The following is a 19043-nucleotide window of genomic DNA, read 5'->3' on the forward strand; positions in this document are numbered from 1 at the left end:
CCTGTTATACTGGTTGTCATAACTTATTTTATGCTATTCTTTGCGTCTTTCGGTAAAGTCACGTAGATAGGTTCAAAGAAAATAACAAAAAATAACAAAAAACTACGACGTTTCGATCGCAACACAAGCGGTCGTCATCAGGACCGCATGTCGTCATCAGGACCGCTTGTGTTGCGATCGAAACGTCGTAGTTTTTTGTTATTTTGGGTTATTTTCTTTGAACCTATCTACGTGACTTTACCGAAAACCCCCAAATAATATGAATTCCTGCAGTCACGAAAGCTTTAAGTCAAGATTTATATTATGCTTTTATGCTTTTAATGATCAAACTGGTAAAAATGATAAGCAAACAATTCCAATGCATTTGTAGATGTATAGAACATGTCTGTCCGTTTTTTTATGACAATGTTTAAGTACACATTAGGGCCATTTTCAGTTCTGCATTTGCTTTCAACTTCGTGCAGGGATTTACTTGGAGGCTCGATCGGCTCTCACACCGACAGCGGGCTTCATGGCCCCGCCTTGGGATAGCCAGCCGGTTGCAAGAGCTTCGGTTTCCTTTGCCAAGAATGCCGGTCAAAATTATACAAGTTTAACTCGCAATTTGATGCTATATTGGTCAAATCCCACGAAAAAAGGTGTTTATTCCAGATGAGGCACGGTGATGTGCAATAGAATTCCTCTTCTCCGTGACCCTATTACCTATGGCTCCTGCAGGGTCTATAATTATAATTTCCCTCTATTGTTTCTATTATCCGCAGATAAATGGAGTAAATTTGCAGATCCTTCTTCTTTGTATGGCTGGGGAAGCAGCGATAGTCTGATGCCGCAGTTAGTGATCCATTCAACGACTATAGGTGAGCCATGCCACTGGGAATTCATCTCTCAGGGCAGGAGTTCAGTACGTTGGGTGACCGTCTGACTTGGGTGGCCACGGTCACAGTTTAGGCTGCTCCTCGCATTCCACTAGTGGAGAAAGTGGCTACATCTTCCCTGTCCTCAAGCGGTAGAGGTTTGTCCAATTTTTCCGTGGAAGGATGAAGTCTGCAACGTCGCTGCTCGGGTCAGTTAACAGGTTGCAAATGGTGATGTTTTTTTGCAGTGAACCAAATACCATTGTGGATAATAGGTTCGTTGATGTTTGTCCCCCACATCACTCGAGATAGCGCAAGTTCAACCGCAGTTGAAATGTGGATGCCTGATGTTGACATTCCCTGTGTTACATGGGTCTAAAACATACATACCATGGATCCAAAAATGTATTGGTTTTGTAAGGCACTGGCAGAAATATAGGTCTGAGAGACTTAACAGACATTTGCTTACATCACTTTCTAAAACATTCAATGTAGTTTATACATACAGTGTTAAACCTCAGTGTGACAACAGTGTTACATGCGACAAAAGTTAAATGTGCACTGCATTGCATACTTTTTAGCTTACATATACCTATTGTAAACACGACACTGCACAGAGTGTTGTACTTTACCATTATACAGTATTTGCCAATTTATATATATATATACTTTTAGAAATGAATAAGCAGAGTGTATGAAATGGTTTTCAAAGACAATTCACATATCCTGCTGCCATATCTAAAAAATGCTGTGATTGCTAAAGGAATTGGATATGTAATGGACATACACTGCACAGCAATTCTGTGTCCACTTCGACGGCAAAAACAGAATGCAATTTCCTTCCATTTCTGTGCCTTTTCCATCTTATTACTATGGCAGGTTGCACACATCCTGTCACTCACCTTCACTTAAAGAATCCCAAAATAGCTGTCAAATAAACAAATAGAAAGGGATATTGCTTGACTTCATAACATAAATTATCATAGGCTGATCTACTATGCAAAGGACAAAATAAATCAAAACGGCTTGGTAGTAAATAAAATGTACTATTTGTTTTTTTTATAGAATGGCGTTATTATATCTCATATAAGGACTGTTTGTGTGTTTACAATTATTATGACAGTTTCCAACAGTGTTTCGGTTGGAAGCACACTTGATTGCTGTGTGACACTAATATACATTAATAAAACTGTAGCCACTTCTACGGACACGAACGCAATTGACAAATTACGCACACCCTTCGATTAACGAAATCTAATTTCCACGTGAACTAAATTTCCCACGGCACCCAACATGAGATCGTCAAACAAGAGGCACTCAGGAGGCGGCGTCATCCATCAGTGACAGCGGCACGGTGTCCCTGTAGTGCAACAGCAACGCCTCCACATCGCCTTACCACTCAATCTGTGTTGGTTGGTTTCTTGAAAAGGTAAAGTTTTTTTTGTGTTAAATTAATTACGATTCGACCGTTTTAATATTGATGTTCTTTATTATGTTTAAGAATTGTGAAAAGTGATACAAGTATTCTTTGGGTCTTTCGGTAAAGTCACGTAGATAGGTTCAAAGAAAATGACAAAAAATTACGGAAAAAGTAGTAACAAAAAGTTTGTTTGTTTGTTATTTTTTGTTATTTTCTTTGAACATATCTATGTGACTTTACCGAAAGACCCAAGGAATATGAATTCCTACAGTCACGAAAGCTTTCAGTCAAGATTTAGCGATATAGATGTATAATTTTCTAGGCTAGGAGTAGATTTGGAATGGCTGTCTGAAACATATCCCCGCCTATCATATGCACTCTTCTGACATGGTAGATGCTGTCTTGGTGTAGTAGTTTGGACGCTTGCAATCCAGATAATGCCACTTCAATCTCCCATTGCAGCATTTGAAAAAAAACACGCTTTTTTTTAAATAGCACATCCCTTTGGTAAATCGAGGGATACATCTATATACTATCAATAGTTTTGGACACGTGTTATATTGTATAGGGGAATCAGAGATGTGCTTCAGTATTCAGAAGCCAAGGGAATGCACGTTATGCAAACATTATAATTAAAAGTTAACTGTTTACATTCCCAAAAAAATCCGCAAAAGAGTAAAATTACCTCATTACACAAACTGTTCTTTCTACTTATCAACCACAATAAATTCATATACCTTTATCTCATGAATGCAAAGGTCAGTGGATCTTTAACGTATTGGCTTTAAATCCAATCCAATCAAATTCATGTTATGCAGAACCTAAATCCGCATTGATTTAGAGTGTATCCACTTGGAATAAAATTTTAATCCAAATGCATCTTCAAACATATAGATGAAAATCCAGTCAGAAGACCATCATAAACCTGTTTACAAATGCATTTAAATATCAAAAGGCACATTTTCCAGTGATTTTTCTGGAGATGTATTTTTAATTACACATGCAATCGCATGTAATTTGCATTTATTAAGGGGAAAATACATAAATAATGGTTAACCCACTGAACTTGCAACCCAGAGGTTCTTAAACCCCCACCTTGTCTCTGTCCACTCAGCAAGTATAAATAGATTTACCACAGTGTGGTGGGTGATCTACGTCCTAGCAGAGGTCCTTCTGCCAGCAGTGGCTTGAAGAAGTAATTACAGGGTTACACCTTTGCCTTTAACATTTAAACCGTTTCTTCAAAGAAAAAAATATAGCTTTGTGAATGACATTTTTTCATTGCAGTTCACTTTGCTTTGTACTTTTGTCATGATGTGAGTTTTTTTTTTAAGTGTGGTAACGTTGAGTCGGTTTTTTAATTCCACAACTATTCCAGACAACAATGCACCCATGAATGTCAAATTCCCATTTTTACGAATTGTATTTCCATTAGACAAAGCCTATTCAACGCATGAGTGAGCCAGTCAGCTTTCAGATTTAGAGATTGAGTTGTGGGACTTCAATAGGAACACACTGACGGACTTGGAACAATTTGGATACATTTTGTTCATGTACAAGATGTATCAACTAGATCCACGTTCAATGGATGTCTCTGCTGTTTTGCCAATTTTAGGAGTTAAATTTGTGGGAAAGGGCACTGGATGCAAATCACACATGATCTATTATCGATAGTCTGCCTACTGCATATGTATTTTCTCCTGATATGGCTTTTAGACAAGTAGGGATTAATTTATCACGAGAAGAAAACTTTGCAGGATGACGTTTTCCCCTTGACGTTGTACGAATGTCCTTTGATTACCAACGCACTCAAAAACATACGTCTCTTTGGCAATCAGCTAATCCACAGCCATGATTGAGCCGAGTGGGAATAAACAAAATGTTAAAACCACTGCGCTTAACTGAGAGCATATTTTCTATAAGTTCTGCTTCAAGTGCCCAATTACGGGTGATATACCAAAGGAATTGAGAATTTTAGCTTATAATTGCCGTGTAGGTATTCATAGTTGTGCTATATAGCTCTGCGATATAATATTGGGTTTTGCCTGATATCTGACGTTTTGATTTAGGTGCTGAAAAAGCGTGGACATAAACATCACACATTCAGCCAAACAACATGCGATACAGGCCGAAAACATATTGGAGAGCAGCATTAACGAATATCCATTATTTATTGAATTAATGCATGAATCATTGACATAAAAAAATGCAGAAACGCCATATTATATGTTTCTGGAACTTTTAAGGGCTGTGACTATCAGAAAATTGCAATGTGGGCTCATTTTGGTTTTATTTTAATGATGGGCATTAAGGATTGGATTAATTTGGTAAGCGTGTATGATAATTGTTAACAGTAATTTTTATGAATCAGTTGGTAGAATGGCAATTATCAAATCGAAGAATAATAGTTTTAAGGACATTTTCGGAAAATAGAAAAAAAAATGAGACATCAAGCTTACAAAACAGGAATAGATAGAAACTTGCTTTTGCAAATATATAATAAAAATACATATAAAATGCAATGTTTTTATAGGAATGAAACAAAAATCACGAATCTTGCCTAATTAATAGCTTTAAAATTAGAAACATTATTACTCAGTGTGTTCTTTGGATGGTTGATTCCATTAAAGTAAGTGAGCAGGCTTAGGGAGAGGAAAAGAAACACTGCTCACTTCTTTTTGTATTCATTGACATGTAAATTTTGTCTCTAACCCCTCCCTCTCGCTGCCTCCGCCCCCCTCTGTCTTTTTAAGGCCACCCCACAGAGACGATCACCCCTCTCTGTACCTGTGTTGCCCGCTCTGTGTATCTTGGTGATATCTGTCTGCTTATATGTCTGTCTATAATTTTTTCTGGTTAGATTTTATGTCGCTATTTCATTATACCTGATGATGATTGCTTGTGTTGCAATCGAAACGTCGTATGCTATTATTTAATTTATTATTTTTTCTTTATACGTGACTTCACCGAAAGAACCAAAGAATAATTCCTGCAGTCACGAAAGCTCCAAAGTTAAGATTGTACTATAAACACTTGAGAGTCGTTTGATCAAAACACGTAAAAAATACATACTGCTGATGAAACACAACACTGGCTAATACATGCAATCATAGTGTTTGCTGCAGGAGCATCACAGTGGTTAATTAGCGTGTAGAGTATTGAAATGTGCACGTAGAAGATTTCGAACGTGGCAAACCTTGCTAGGACGCGATGCTGTGATGGTCCACACGCACTGGGCGTTGTTGTCGTACTGCACCGGAAAGTTAGGGGAGGTGATTGTCCCACTGGGTCCAGTTAATGCGGCGCCGCATGTAATACCTGTGGAGAGTACAACACGTACAATTCAAGCATGGTGAAAGACGTAACAGTTAATGGGTCAATTCTATCGAATTATTACCCCCCTCTGGTCTTCGCACCTGATTGTCTCACACGTGACGACATCACATTTGCCCCCTCTGTTTAAGACCAAAGCAAGAGGATGTATCTACAATTCTGCCTGCCGCCTGATGAGGCTGGTATTAATTACCTGGCGAAACGTTGTACTCACATTGTAAATGTTGTGGGTTTACTCTCCAACACACATGTGTGCTGAATTAGTGACTAATTGGCATGTTTTGTTTACTTGACAAACCTTACTATTTGGCTGTGTCAGGTGGTGGCAGGTTTAATGACAAGTGTATATTTACACAATCTAACCCAAACACCTCTATTATGGAGAATTATTATATGTGTGCTACATATACCACACTACACATATGTGGGTTTACGCGTATACATTGTGCAGACTATGAGGCTGAATGGAGATTTTTTTTTCCACTACATGCTAAATTGAGGTTACGGGAGAAGGAGATGGTGATCCATATGAAGACGGTCACGAACAAGACAACTTGATTTCCTGTTCAGATGAGCATCAGGGTAGTTCACACCTCCCGTTTACAGCCGTGAGCCAGTGATGGAATTTCCCCATTCGTACTGTGGGGCGAGTCTCTCTATAGGCCACCCACTGTTGACTTCCGCCACAAAGGATTCCAATTTTATCAGCCCTGAAAGGGATGATGGGCTGAGTCAACCACCAACTAGAATTTGAACTTAAATTATTCCGACTGCAAGCCGCTTGCTCTTCCACTTAGCCAACTGGCTGATTGTTTACTCTATAAATTCCCAACTGTATAAATAGCCCAATTAATAAATATCCCACTGAAAGAAAGAGGATAAATCATGGCAAAAACATTTGAATTCAAAGCCTCTCCATGTCTCCTACAAATCTCAGTGCACGTGTTAAATATTTTAACACTCTCCTAATGTTTGTATCCAACATTACCAATTTGATTCGCTTACAACATTTTATTTATAAGGTGGTCAGATGGTCATTAGAAACCAGCACGGTATCTTTCAATGGACAATCCTAAAAATGGAATACTACATATTTCTAATCATAGTTCATGTAAAAGAATCAGTTATGTAATATATTTTCACTACTTGGCTTTATTAAATATGAATATATATTTTACAATATTTACATATGGACATGTGAGCATTTTAAGAATAACTTTGACCATGAAAAGGATGGTTCAAAGACCCTCAATATTCGAGAGAACTGTCTTCACATCTGAAGCCTGAGGTAGTGTTATGACCAAATATTATATAAGTGTGCACAGGAACACCCATTAGTGTATGAAGTGCGTTTGTGTTTGTGTCTGTGTTATTTTTCATCACCATCATCATCACCGCAACGTGTATGAATAGACACCGATGCAGAGTTATTTTCTTTCATGCAACAAAGCGGAGCACCTGCTTACAGCGAAAACCATTATTCGTGCTGGTATGGTCTCATTCATGACGAACATTTCACGTCACTTATGTTGAGGAGGCGGGTGACTTGTGGATCACAACGCGGGATTTGGCGCTGATGAAATCAATGGACAATCAGACTTGTCACCCGTGGTTAAACTGGACTACCAAGTCGCAGTGAGTTGATGGTTTCAGGCCGGTCACCAATGACTGCACAAAAAAAGTCCATCTTTAAATTTGGCTTAATTCTGCCTCACAAACTTAAACGTGTTGAATTAAAATGTGTGCCTCAAAGTGTGGATAAAGGGTCATATTAAAGTGACTTCAGTAGTTCTGCAAAGTTATCTTCCGAAGCAGTTCTGTGACACAGATTGATGTACTACGAGCCGTATAGGTTAAAATGTATATGTACAATATTCATCAAATGAAATGATACTTACAGCACAATAAAAATGCATTTAGGGAAATATGAATTTAACAAAATGTTTTCCTTCCCTGCAAGTGCAGTACAGTTTAAAAAATATATTGTGCTAAGCTGGAATGCCATTGGACACACAAATTCATTATTTGTATTTATTTTAAGTGGAGACATATGTGATGTGAATTTCCCTATCTACTTTACTTTTGAAACTAGCAATAGCAACGTGATTATACCCCAAACAGCAAAAAAACCCTTTGAATCATGCTCAAAACTGTCTTTCTTTAGAGTATGCATTTATATCACATTTCGCCTGAAACAAGTGTTATAAATTCTACCAGTGTTTGGCCCTCATTGCAAAACCAGCAACAAGGGACGAAAACAACATATTGATTTCATACATTAACTGAAAATAAAGCTTAGGATTACATATGTGTACGCATTCTGGACTAAAAGTGCAAACATCTATGGCATCGCATTCACATTCCTCAATCGGATGTATTGGGGGAATGAAATGTTGATTTGAACGAGACTCCGTGGGATTTAAAGCACCGTGATCAATTTTAGGATCTGAAAAATCGGGCCACTTCCACTGAAAAGCATGCCTCTAAATATTACATTAGTTTCCTGTAGTGAAAACAAACGAGTGGAGGGACACAAGTGGGCAGGATACATGGCAGCATGCAAGGCTGCACCCCAATGCCTTTGTGTCATTGATACTGATGGCCCTGAAAGGATTGCGTTAGTAATCATTTGCCCGAGGCGAGCTCAGTGCTCGAACATTAAGCTGGCATACAATGGCATGGCAAGAGTATTTTTTTTCTTAATGTGAACTGTAATTAAAATGCGGCAGAATGAAGAAATGCGTTCCATGCATATTTCATGCAAATTCAATAGTTGTGTTGGCTGCATATACCTTTGCTGTATTACATGTTGTGTACACATTTCCATGATGACAAAAGACAATAATGTTTACAAACATGAGAAAACACTTTTTTTCTTTACAAAATCTAACTTTACATAGGTATTCAAATAAATGCAAGGCAGTATATTACACATCATACTGAATGTGGATTTCAGGCTGTGTGGAAAAAGCCTAATTATAATATTAAATAATGCATATATATAATCAATTACCTTCATAAAGGAATAGCCAAATGCCATTCGTAATGGTAATAAAAAATGTAAATCGCATTATTTTAACACAAATAAATTAATTTGACAATGGTTTTCAAAATACAATACACCAGTGGTTGTCAGCTTTTCTATGCCCACAAATTACAGACCACGATGCGCCAAAAGCATATTTTCATAAATTAAATCTACTTGTCGATAACCAATGCCAGCAATCAGCAGATTCAGTCAATTGCGAGCAGTGGTGACAAGTCTTGAATACATTTCCAAAGGCCTTGGGTCACACCAATGGTCTACAGACCACAGGTTGGGAACCACTGCTATACACAATTTACAAGTGATGTCCTCTTGGTAAAGATATATAATTTGAGAATATTTCCACGACGTCATGGGCATATAAGATATAATGAGTGCCCAATCCACATATATCCTTGTTGTTATCTAATATTTATGCATATTGTAATACGTTCCACTTCATAACAACAAGATATGTTCTACCCAGTGATATAGGCATGCCTCCAATGGCTGTGGAAATGATGCACTTTGCTGAAATCATTATATACATTATGTTGAAAGCAAATGGTTGTATATTTGGGGGGGTTGTCAGTAGTTTATCTATAACGTTGTAAATTGAACTTCTTTCACACTGTACGTAGCTAACCCTGCTAATCGTGTGCGTTGCAGGAGTGTGAAAGTTCAAAGTAACGTCCTACACGCTCACTTGTAGTGCAAGCACAAAAATGCGGCAGCATAAGTTGAGTAATTAAAACATGAACATTATTCAGGGAATCTGTTTTATGAACTATGTATAGGCATTCCTCACATAATGTACCCCCATATCGCGAATTCACAGTTACGTGATTAATATTTTCGGGACATACTTCACACTACACGCTCAAGAAAAAAATAAAATATTTCAGAAGGTGGTGGTAAAAATTCAAATCCCCACAGAAGGATCGTAACATTATTGTGGTGGTGGGATTTTTGTGTTGCATTGATCCTCGGAGCTATGTCGCCTGGAGTCTTGTACCCCTGGTAGGGTCTCCCTTGGCGAATAAGTCTGGGGGGAGGTTCCAGACAAATAACGGTCAAAACAAAAGCCCCGCATGAATACTTCTGAAATATAAAAATCAGAAAACCTCGCCTGGACAAGGTATACCGGGACACCTCCCTGGAGCCATGCCTGGGGGTGGTGTTCGCTGGTTAATGCCTGGTGGCCGGGTGATCCACGTATCTCGGTCGGGCCCAGCCCGTAATTGCTACGCGGCGCTGTCCTGTGAGCTCACCAACCGCAGGACAAAGGGTGAGGGGCGGGTGCGATGCCAGTATGGCAGGGAGAGAGATGGTCTCAAACGGGCTGGACCTTGGCAATGGACACTAGCTATTGGGACGTGGAATGTCACGTGAATGGGGGAGAAGGATCCAGTGGAAAGGTATCGACTAGATATAGTACATCTCACCTCCACACACAGCATTGGCACTAGAACCAAACTTCTCAATTGGGGGTGGTCTCCCTCTTATTCCGGAGTAACCCCTGGTGAGATGCCCCGGGCGGGTCTGGGAATACTCACAAGGCCCCGGCTGGGTGCTGTTCAGTTGGAGTTTGTCGCAATAAACGAGAGGGTCGCCTCAATAAGACTTTGGGTCTCAGAACGGAAAACTCTGACTGTTGTCTGTGCTTACGCACCAAATAGCAGTTCAGAGTATTCAGTCTTCTTGGAGACAGTAGGTGCAGTGCTCGATAGAGTGCCACCTACCGACTCAATGCTCAAGTGGTAAACGATGGAGATAGCTGGAGAGGTGTGATCAGGAGGAATGGTCCCCCTGATCTGAACCCGAAGAGTAAGATGTTTTTGGAATTCTGTGCTTGTCACAAAATGTCAATAATAAACACCATGTTTGAACACAAGGATGCTCATAAGTGTACTTGGTACCAGAGCAATGATTGACTTTCTAGTTGTATCATTGGACCTAAGGCCGTATGTTCTGGACACTCTGGTGAAGAAAGGGATAGAGCTGTCAACTGATCACCACCTAGTGGTAGGTAGGATTCGACACTTGGGGCACCGACCAGTTAGATGTGGAAGGCCAAAACATATAGTGCCGGCTTTCTGGGAACGTCTGGCAGAAGACCAAGTGCAGAAAGATTTAAACTTCCACCTCTGGGAAAACTTCTCCTCCACTCCACGGGAGGTCATTGGATGATGTTCAGGACCTCGATTGTTGATGCAGCTGTAAAAAGATGTGGCCTGAAGGAAGTTGCTGCCTGTCATGGTGCCAACCCTGGGACTCGCTGGAGGACACCAATGGTGAGAGAAGCTGTCAAATTGAAGAAGGAGGCTTTCTGAGCTATGCTTGTTAAAAGGTCTCCCGACTGAATTGAGAGGCACCGGCTTTCTAAGAGGGTCGAAGCGGTAGCAGTTGCTAAAGTGAAAACCCAGGCATGGAAGACGTTTGGAGAGGCCATAGAGAGGGAGTACCGGGCAGCCTTAAATATGTTCTGGGTGGTCGACGGGACGTGAACCAGGCTGTTCTCAGTAAGGGTGGCATACAATTTAACTCAACTAAGGAAATAGTCGAGAGATAGAAGGAACACTTTGATGAACTCCTCAACCCGATCGACATGACCTCCTCTCAGGAGGCAGCCCTGGAAACAGCTGGGGGGTTGGATCCATCACGGCTGCTGAAGTTGCTGCGGCGGTCGAGGGCCTTCATAGCGGCAAAGCTGTTGGGGTGGACAAGATTTGCCCAGAGGTGTTGAAAGTGCTGGACAGTGTAGGAGTGCCGTGGTTAACATGCCTCTTCAATGTTGCATGGAAGGGCGGAGAAGTACCTCTGGATTGGAAAACTTGGGTCATGGTCACCTCTATTAAGAGAGTGTGCTCCAACTACAGAGAGATCACACTCCTCAGCATTTCAGGTAAAGCTTATGCCAGAGTGCTGGAGAGGAGGCTGCGCTCGGTGGTCAAGCCTCAGATTAACTAGGAACAATGCGGATTCTGTCAGGGTTGTGGAATAATGGACCAGCTCTTTTCCATCTCACAGATATTTGAGAGGTCATGTGAGTATGCTTCTCCAGTTTACCTCTGCTTTGTAGACTTGGAGAAAGCATATGACCATGTTCACCTGAATGTCTTGTGGGAAGTGCTGCAGGAGTATGATGTACCGGTGCCGCTTGTGTGTGCTATCTGGTCCCTCTATTCCCAGAGTGAGAGCTGTGTCCGTATTTTTGGTGTTAAATCAAAGTCGTTCACTTAGGGTGTTGAACTCCATCAAAGGTGGATCGTTTGTGATTTGTATAGACAGGATATCAAGGAACAGCCGAGGTATGGAAAGTATCCAGTTGGGGGCATGGAGGTGGCATCGCTGATTTTTGCACATGACGTTTTCCTCTTTGCCTCATCAATCTGTGATCTCCAGCGTGCAACTTGAATGGTTTGAAGTCGAGTGTGAAGCGGCTGGGATAAGGATCAGCACCTCCAAATCTGAGGTCATGGTTCACTCCCGGGAGATGGTGGAGTGTGCTCTCCAGGTGCGAGGGGAAAAGCTGCCCTTAGTGGAGGAGTTTAAGTACCTCGGGGTCTCTTTCGCGAGTGATGGTAAGTGGGAGCGGGAGATCGGCGCATGGATCGGTGCGGCATCCACAGTGATGCGGGCGCTGTACCGTTCCGTAGTAGTGAAGCGGGAGCTGAGTTCTCGAACAAAGCTCTCGGTATACAGGTCAATCTACATCCACACCCTCACCTATGGTCATGAGCTTTGGGTAATGACCAAAATGATGAGATTGCAGGTACAAGGGGGTAAAATGAGGTTTCTCTGCAGGGTTGCCAGGCTCACTCTCCGTGATCGGGTGAGGAGCTCAGTAATCCGAGACAGCCTCTGAGTCGAGCCGCTGCTCTTTCGGATTGAGAGGAGCCAGCTAACGTGGTTTGGGCACCTGGTAAAGATGGCTCCCGGTAGACTCCCCCTGGAACTTTACCGGGCACATCCCACTGGGCGAAGACCCTAGAGCCGGCCTAGGACACGATGGTGGGACTATACTCTGTAGGTTCTTTCTGTAAAGTCACATAGGTAGAAAAATATATATATATGTTTCTCAGCTGGCCTGGGAATGCCTGGGAATTCCCCAGGAAGAGCTAGAGTCCGTCGCCAGGGAAAGGGTGGTCTAGACCACCCTCTTCAATATGCTGCCGTTCACCAAGACAAGCAGATTGAGAAACGAATCAACGTAAAAATTCAATGTTAAAAAAAAACATTTCTTATAACGTCACTGCACCGCACCTCTAATAAGCACGATTGGCTACGTACGGTGCGAAATAAGTTCAACATGAATCAGAACCAGAAGAATTAGAATGTTGAATTATACTCGAGGAATCCAATGAGCTATACAGTGGTTTCTCACAGAGGCCCATACACTGCATCATGGCAGCGTCCATTGTCATGGGCTGGGCGTAGCCATCATAGATCTGATCCCTTTGGTTGCATTACGCGTGCTGCTGCAAGCATCCAATGGAAGCGTTCAAGAAGCCCTGGAGTTACTTCTTACGAAGTATTAAACCACCTTTGTAAGTAGTAATCGTTTCAATCTTAAGTACAATTATTTGTTTTAAACTCCTTATTAAGTCAATGTTGTAAGGCTAAATAGTATTATAATTAAGTATTACATTTTAATTATTTTATAAATCCAGGGATAAAATAATGAAATTAAATACTTGGTTTTTTTCTTTAGTCACGCGCCCCCTCCCCTTATAACATGCAGGAAAGCATGTTGCGCGTTCTGCGATGGACGCCTGCACTAAATATTTTTTTTCAAAAGTACAAGCCCAGTTGTGCAGGTTTCTTAAATCCCTTAGACCCTGTCTACCGAGCAGTATTGATGGGTTAGTCGACTTTCAGATTGTTTATGTTTGGGTGAACTGAGTGCTTCCACCTCTTCTAAGAATTCTGGGCAGCATGGAAGAGTAGGCCAAATATCCTCAATGGGAGCTATCTAGAGTTACTTTAATGAAGGTCCTTCAACCAGCATGGGCATTGGCAAGTAATTGCAGGGCTGAAAATGAATAAATGCCCTTTCATTTGACTTGCATACTCACATTAATGTAGATTGGCATTGGGAAAATTGACCAATATACAATAAATTCAATGGTACACAAAACAACGAAATACATTCCTTGTGTGTATTTATTATAAAAAAAATAAGAAAGCTGAAGATACAATATAGAATAAAAATGGAAGGTAGCATAAAGTTGCTCTCCCAAGTAATGGCAATGCAGTTTTAATGGAAAAAGGTGCATATCAATTTAATTATCAGCGAAGCTGGCCTATCTTTATGTTAAAGACGCACAATGGAGTTCCTTGAACCATTGAAGTGTGGCTGACAGTCAATTTGGATATGACAGTCAATTTCACATTCATACACCTGGGTCTTTTGCTGTAAGAAAAAAACGTATACATTGGTTTGCACCACGGATCGTAATGGCTACGTAGGAAAAATAAAACAGGTAAATAATGAAGCGGTTTCCAAGAACAAAGCATTTTCTGCAAAATATAGTGCAGATGCTGAAATTGTATTAACCAGGGCAATAAAAACGTAAAAAAAAGATTGAATCGCATCAGGAATAAAATGAAGCCGTTTTTGAACAAGCTTGGTTTAGTATTGTGGTACTTGGTACATTGCAGTAAATGTATTATTCTATACCACACCACCTTCTGAAAACGCTTATGCAAAGCACCCCGTGATTAAAGGTGGAGATTTTAAAGGCCATTAGGGAAATATTACGTGTGGTACACAAACATTTCAGAGACAATTATACTCGGCCAGAATCCAAAGTGGAATTATGCGCAATACTCATGCGAGACTTGAGAGAATAATTGTTTTTGAGGAAACTTTTCTTTATAAAAAAATCCAAAATTGCTTTCGTGAACAACAATAAACTTTACATATATTAAATAAAAAGTACAGTATCCAACAGCGTTTGCATTCTTTAAATAATCCTGCTGACTATGCTTGGTAAAGGTAAGGCATGTAACCATTAATACACTCTAATAGACAATTGAGCTTTGATTTTCATGCTTAAAACAGTACTCCAAATATATGATATACAGAAAAACACACAAAAATGGGTGGAAGAGATTGGTTTATATATCAAATTAAGTTTATATTGTATGCAACTGTAATTACGAGATGCAAATGTATTGCATATAATGCAAACAGTTTAATATGAACAGTTTTAAAAGTAAAAACCAAATCAAATGCCAATCTTAAATTTTTTACATTACAGACTGTGTTGATAATTCCATGATAATGTCAATATTTAGCATGGTTCAGAGTGATGACGGTAAGGTCTGATCTTGTCTGCTAGAATTTTTAACTGTGAACAAATGATAATGGATTTTGCAGACACGATGTTCTTATGTTTTATTATGCACATGTTGCTTATCATTATCAAGTTCGTTATTTTCAAAGCACTCAAACCTGCTCTTATCTGCCTCTTATTTTGATCATTTTGATCTCTGCCTGCAAGAACTGCCCAAGGCACATATACCCAGCCTTATTATGTATTTTGCACCTGTGTGTCTCCAACAAATTCTGTTATTTCATGAACAATATGACTTGTGTTTTGCTCACACTTTGCGGCCGTCTTGATTAGGTTTTTCAATCATTCTCTGTAATCCATACCCATAGGCTGTCATAAAAACTACATTCTACAAATATTGAGATAGTTAATATTTTATAAAATTTCTTTGCATTTTCTTCTCAATGCTATTGTCACTCTGAACAATTGTGGTGAAAGCATATCTCCTTATCTAAGTCTCCTTTTAATATGTAAACATCTCAGTATTTTACAAGCTATTATATTTTTGTAAATTGATTTAATGTTTCTAAATATATTTTTTATTTCAGACTTGGTTTGTGAGAGATTGTATGACTGCATCGATTTCCAATTAATCAAATGCATCTTTTAATAATCTGCAAAGGCTAGGCATAATGCTGTTTGATATGCATTAGTCTTTTCCATAATATGATATAAACCATTCCCAAACTCAGTGTGATCATGTGGTTGGTTGGTCTTTAAATGTTCTATTATGTTGTTCTCAATGTAAGCAATTATAAATAAGTGAGAAGAGGCAAATGGGTCTGTAATTATTCAAGTCAGTTTTAGCTCCCTTTAAAAATATCATAATTAAGGCATCTTTCCATCGTTAAAGTATTGCAATTCTCTGTAAACAATGAGTAAACAGATGTCGTTGTTGTATCCTTTTTTATTCAGGAGATTAAATAAATCCATTGAGATACATGCAACATCGCCTACTTTGCAAGGGTGACCAATGCAAAGTTAGATTGCGAAACCATGAGGGATGGTGATTGCATTGGGGCCCTTCATCCAGCAGTGGATAAATAATGGATTATATCATGTAATAATTAACATACTTGTATCAAATATAACAAATATTGGGTCCCAGTATGTACGAGAACAATGCACCTCAGCACAGTTCCTGCATTGTATATCTCAGCTTAATTGCACAGCAAGCTTCAGAAACGTTCAGTATTCTTCATTTTTTATCAATCAATGTTTTGTATTAACCATCTTAATATACAAGTAGTATATTTTCCCAACAGACTCAGTTTTGATTAAATTAATTTAAATAAACGGAAGGTGACCTCTGTCCTTGGGCTTGATTGAATTTGCTTCCTGCAGAATGACCTCTGTGACCTACACATAATCACACCTCCCACCACATCCCTCTTTACCGCAGCAAAGCCAGGAAATAAGTTGTTCTGTCCCCAAAGGCATTCGGTGCTGTGCACTATTAAACTCTCCTCCACCCATCCACCACAGAGAAAAGGATGGGAACACAGCGAAGTCTGACCGATGAGTTGAACTAAAATAAGTGGCTCTTTGGATGACAGGGCGTGTAAAAGAAAACAGGGCAAGGTCAAGCTGTCTCGAGGGAGCATGTGTCTGCACCGTGTGATAGCCCATTGTGCTGATTTGCTGTTGAAAAATTTACTTTAGCACCTCAGAATCTATAACTGCTTGAAGGGAATTAGCAGATAAAAAGGAAAGTATGTGCTTTAAAACTATATGCAAGTTAAATAAGAAAAATATAAAAGGGGACCAAAAATATGGATAGTGGAGGAATCTTTTTAAAGTGTTCACAGATTGTAAAAATGTGATGCAATTAACTTGCATATGTTCTCTGATCCACGTGTCCCTCTTTATTCCTAGCATTCGCTTCATCTTGCTTCTTAGTGTACTTTTACAGTTGTTTTATGCTGTTTGTGCACCAATTGAAAATATTCAGGCACATTGCTATCTCATTTTTAACGATACATTTTTGTATTATAAATGCACTCCATACTGCCCTTGCTCATCTATTAATTTTATATATTTTTTTTTATCTCAGTCTGACTTCAATAGTTGCCCCAGATATGCATAATCAGTTGTGTCCCTCCAACAATTAGCTCCTTCTGTTCAGCAAACTTGTGGATCTCTTTTGCTCTGCTCAAAATCATTTTTAGCCCCACTTTTGCAGTCTTCTTTGTTAGGTTAAAAAATAATTGTTAGTTTATGATGTCAGCGATTCTGAGGTGGTTAACACTATCACAATTCAACTTTATATCTGTACTTCTTCAATAATTGTTTTGGTAGGAACTATTTTCACGTCATTGCCTAGGTCAGAGTGTATCTCCTTGCTGGACTCCGCTACTAATTTGTATTTCGTTACTTCTTTGGGCAATATCACTGAACCTGTTTCATATTTTCTTTGGCCAAACCTCTTGGTGAAATGATGGCCAGAAAAGCTACATAAATCTGATCTTACATCTATTATGTCTTACTGTTATTAAGTGTTTCACAATACACATGTTATTTTCTTTGCATATTTTTTTTTTCATGCCTGGAACGAGTTTTGCTCTTGACTCTAACCATGCATGGGTCTATGTTTCCTTGCCCTACCAACCATTCCCTCTGATACGCATTCATATGTGGTTTAAATATATGTAAAGCATCTTCAGATACAAATGTATGTAGATGTTACGTAAATTTGTATTGTTGTGGTTGTTGTTGACACAGTAGATTCAAGACAATTGCCGCTGTGTGACAGATTAATGCGTTAAACGGCAATGTTGGCCAAAGATAATATACAGTAGACACAATAACGCTGCATTCCACGCAAAAATCAAGGCTGGCTGTGTTGTATGTGTAAGTGTAAAATATCGTACAATCTGATACAATACAATCGTTAAAGACTAAAAATGAAGGTCACATTCGCCAAAGAATACTGGATGCCATCGAAGCAATACACACATATGCTATGTTTGTAACTTGGAGCTAATCTTTATGCTGATAATTCAATGAAAATTAACAAAGACATCTGCAGCTAGTTAAACTTAAATGCCTTTTGTGAAATGTCATATACCTAAGGTTAATAACAATCATGTTGGTGATTTTACTAATGCTTGTTGATCCATATAATTAAACTACGTGACATTCTATTTGTATTGCATTGAGTAGAAATCTAATTTTTAAAACACCTGGCTTTCATGCATAATGCATCACCTCGTCAGCTGCCAGGACCTATCCACTGCTTCCCCATATCGCTGCCATTCATCGTGGTCTCGCAAATCCGACTGGCCATCGAGCTCCGGCGCATGAGTTTGACATCGTTGCTCAATATCCATGGTTGCCATGCTCTCGGTGCCGAGTCTCCCTCCTTCGACTGCTGTTCCATCACCGGTCTCCCCCATCAGCCACCTAGCAACGTGTTGTGCCCAAGCCGACTCACTTTTTTGTTTACCGGTCAATTTGATGTTACTTTTTATTATTCTTAATTTCTGAGCGTCAACCTCAGTGAAGTGCAATTAAAACTTATATAATGTGTATATTATATTTAAAGAATGTGGTTATATGTTTCGTGTTGCTTTTCTCTATGATTCAGGTAAGTGATGAAGAAATCGCCACATTTTTCTGTATATTGCAGTGTGATTAATTAATTATATTTTATGCAAAACACAACAATGACATGAAATGGGGTCAAGACGCAGTGGGGCTCAGACCTGTCGACTTTATTTTATTCAAGTTTATGCCAAACGCCTCGCCTATAATTGAATTCCTCCCATCTTATACTCATCACTTCCTAAAGCCGTTGCCAGTAACATTTCAGGCGCATTTTAACTTGACGTCCAATTAAACACCCAAAATAAAACCGTCACATATTGCTTACTTGCTATGAAATAAACGGAAAATTGTTTTTGCCCACCTTTGCACTTGGGCATGTTGTCACTCCAAGATGCAAAAATCTCGTTCACGCGCTGGCAGATGATGCTGCTGGAACCTTGAAGTACGTAACCTTCATTGCAAGAGAATCTAACGGTAGCTCCCAACCTGAAAGATCAGCACAGTGCAATTATGAATTAATTAGG

General features: G+C 39.5%; 1 pseudogene; it reads right to left on the reverse strand.

Moving 5' to 3' along the window:
• LOC133344243 (CUB and sushi domain-containing protein 3-like) overlaps window positions 1-19043 on the reverse strand; it is a 435165-nt pseudogene that overhangs the window by 168484 nt on the left and 247638 nt on the right.

This window comes from Lethenteron reissneri, chromosome 19 (genome assembly GCF_015708825.2).
Source record: "Lethenteron reissneri isolate LAM-NWPU_2019-01 chromosome 19, ASM1570882v1, whole genome shotgun sequence".
Classification (NCBI taxonomy): domain Eukaryota; kingdom Metazoa; phylum Chordata; class Hyperoartia; order Petromyzontiformes; family Petromyzontidae; genus Lethenteron; species Lethenteron reissneri.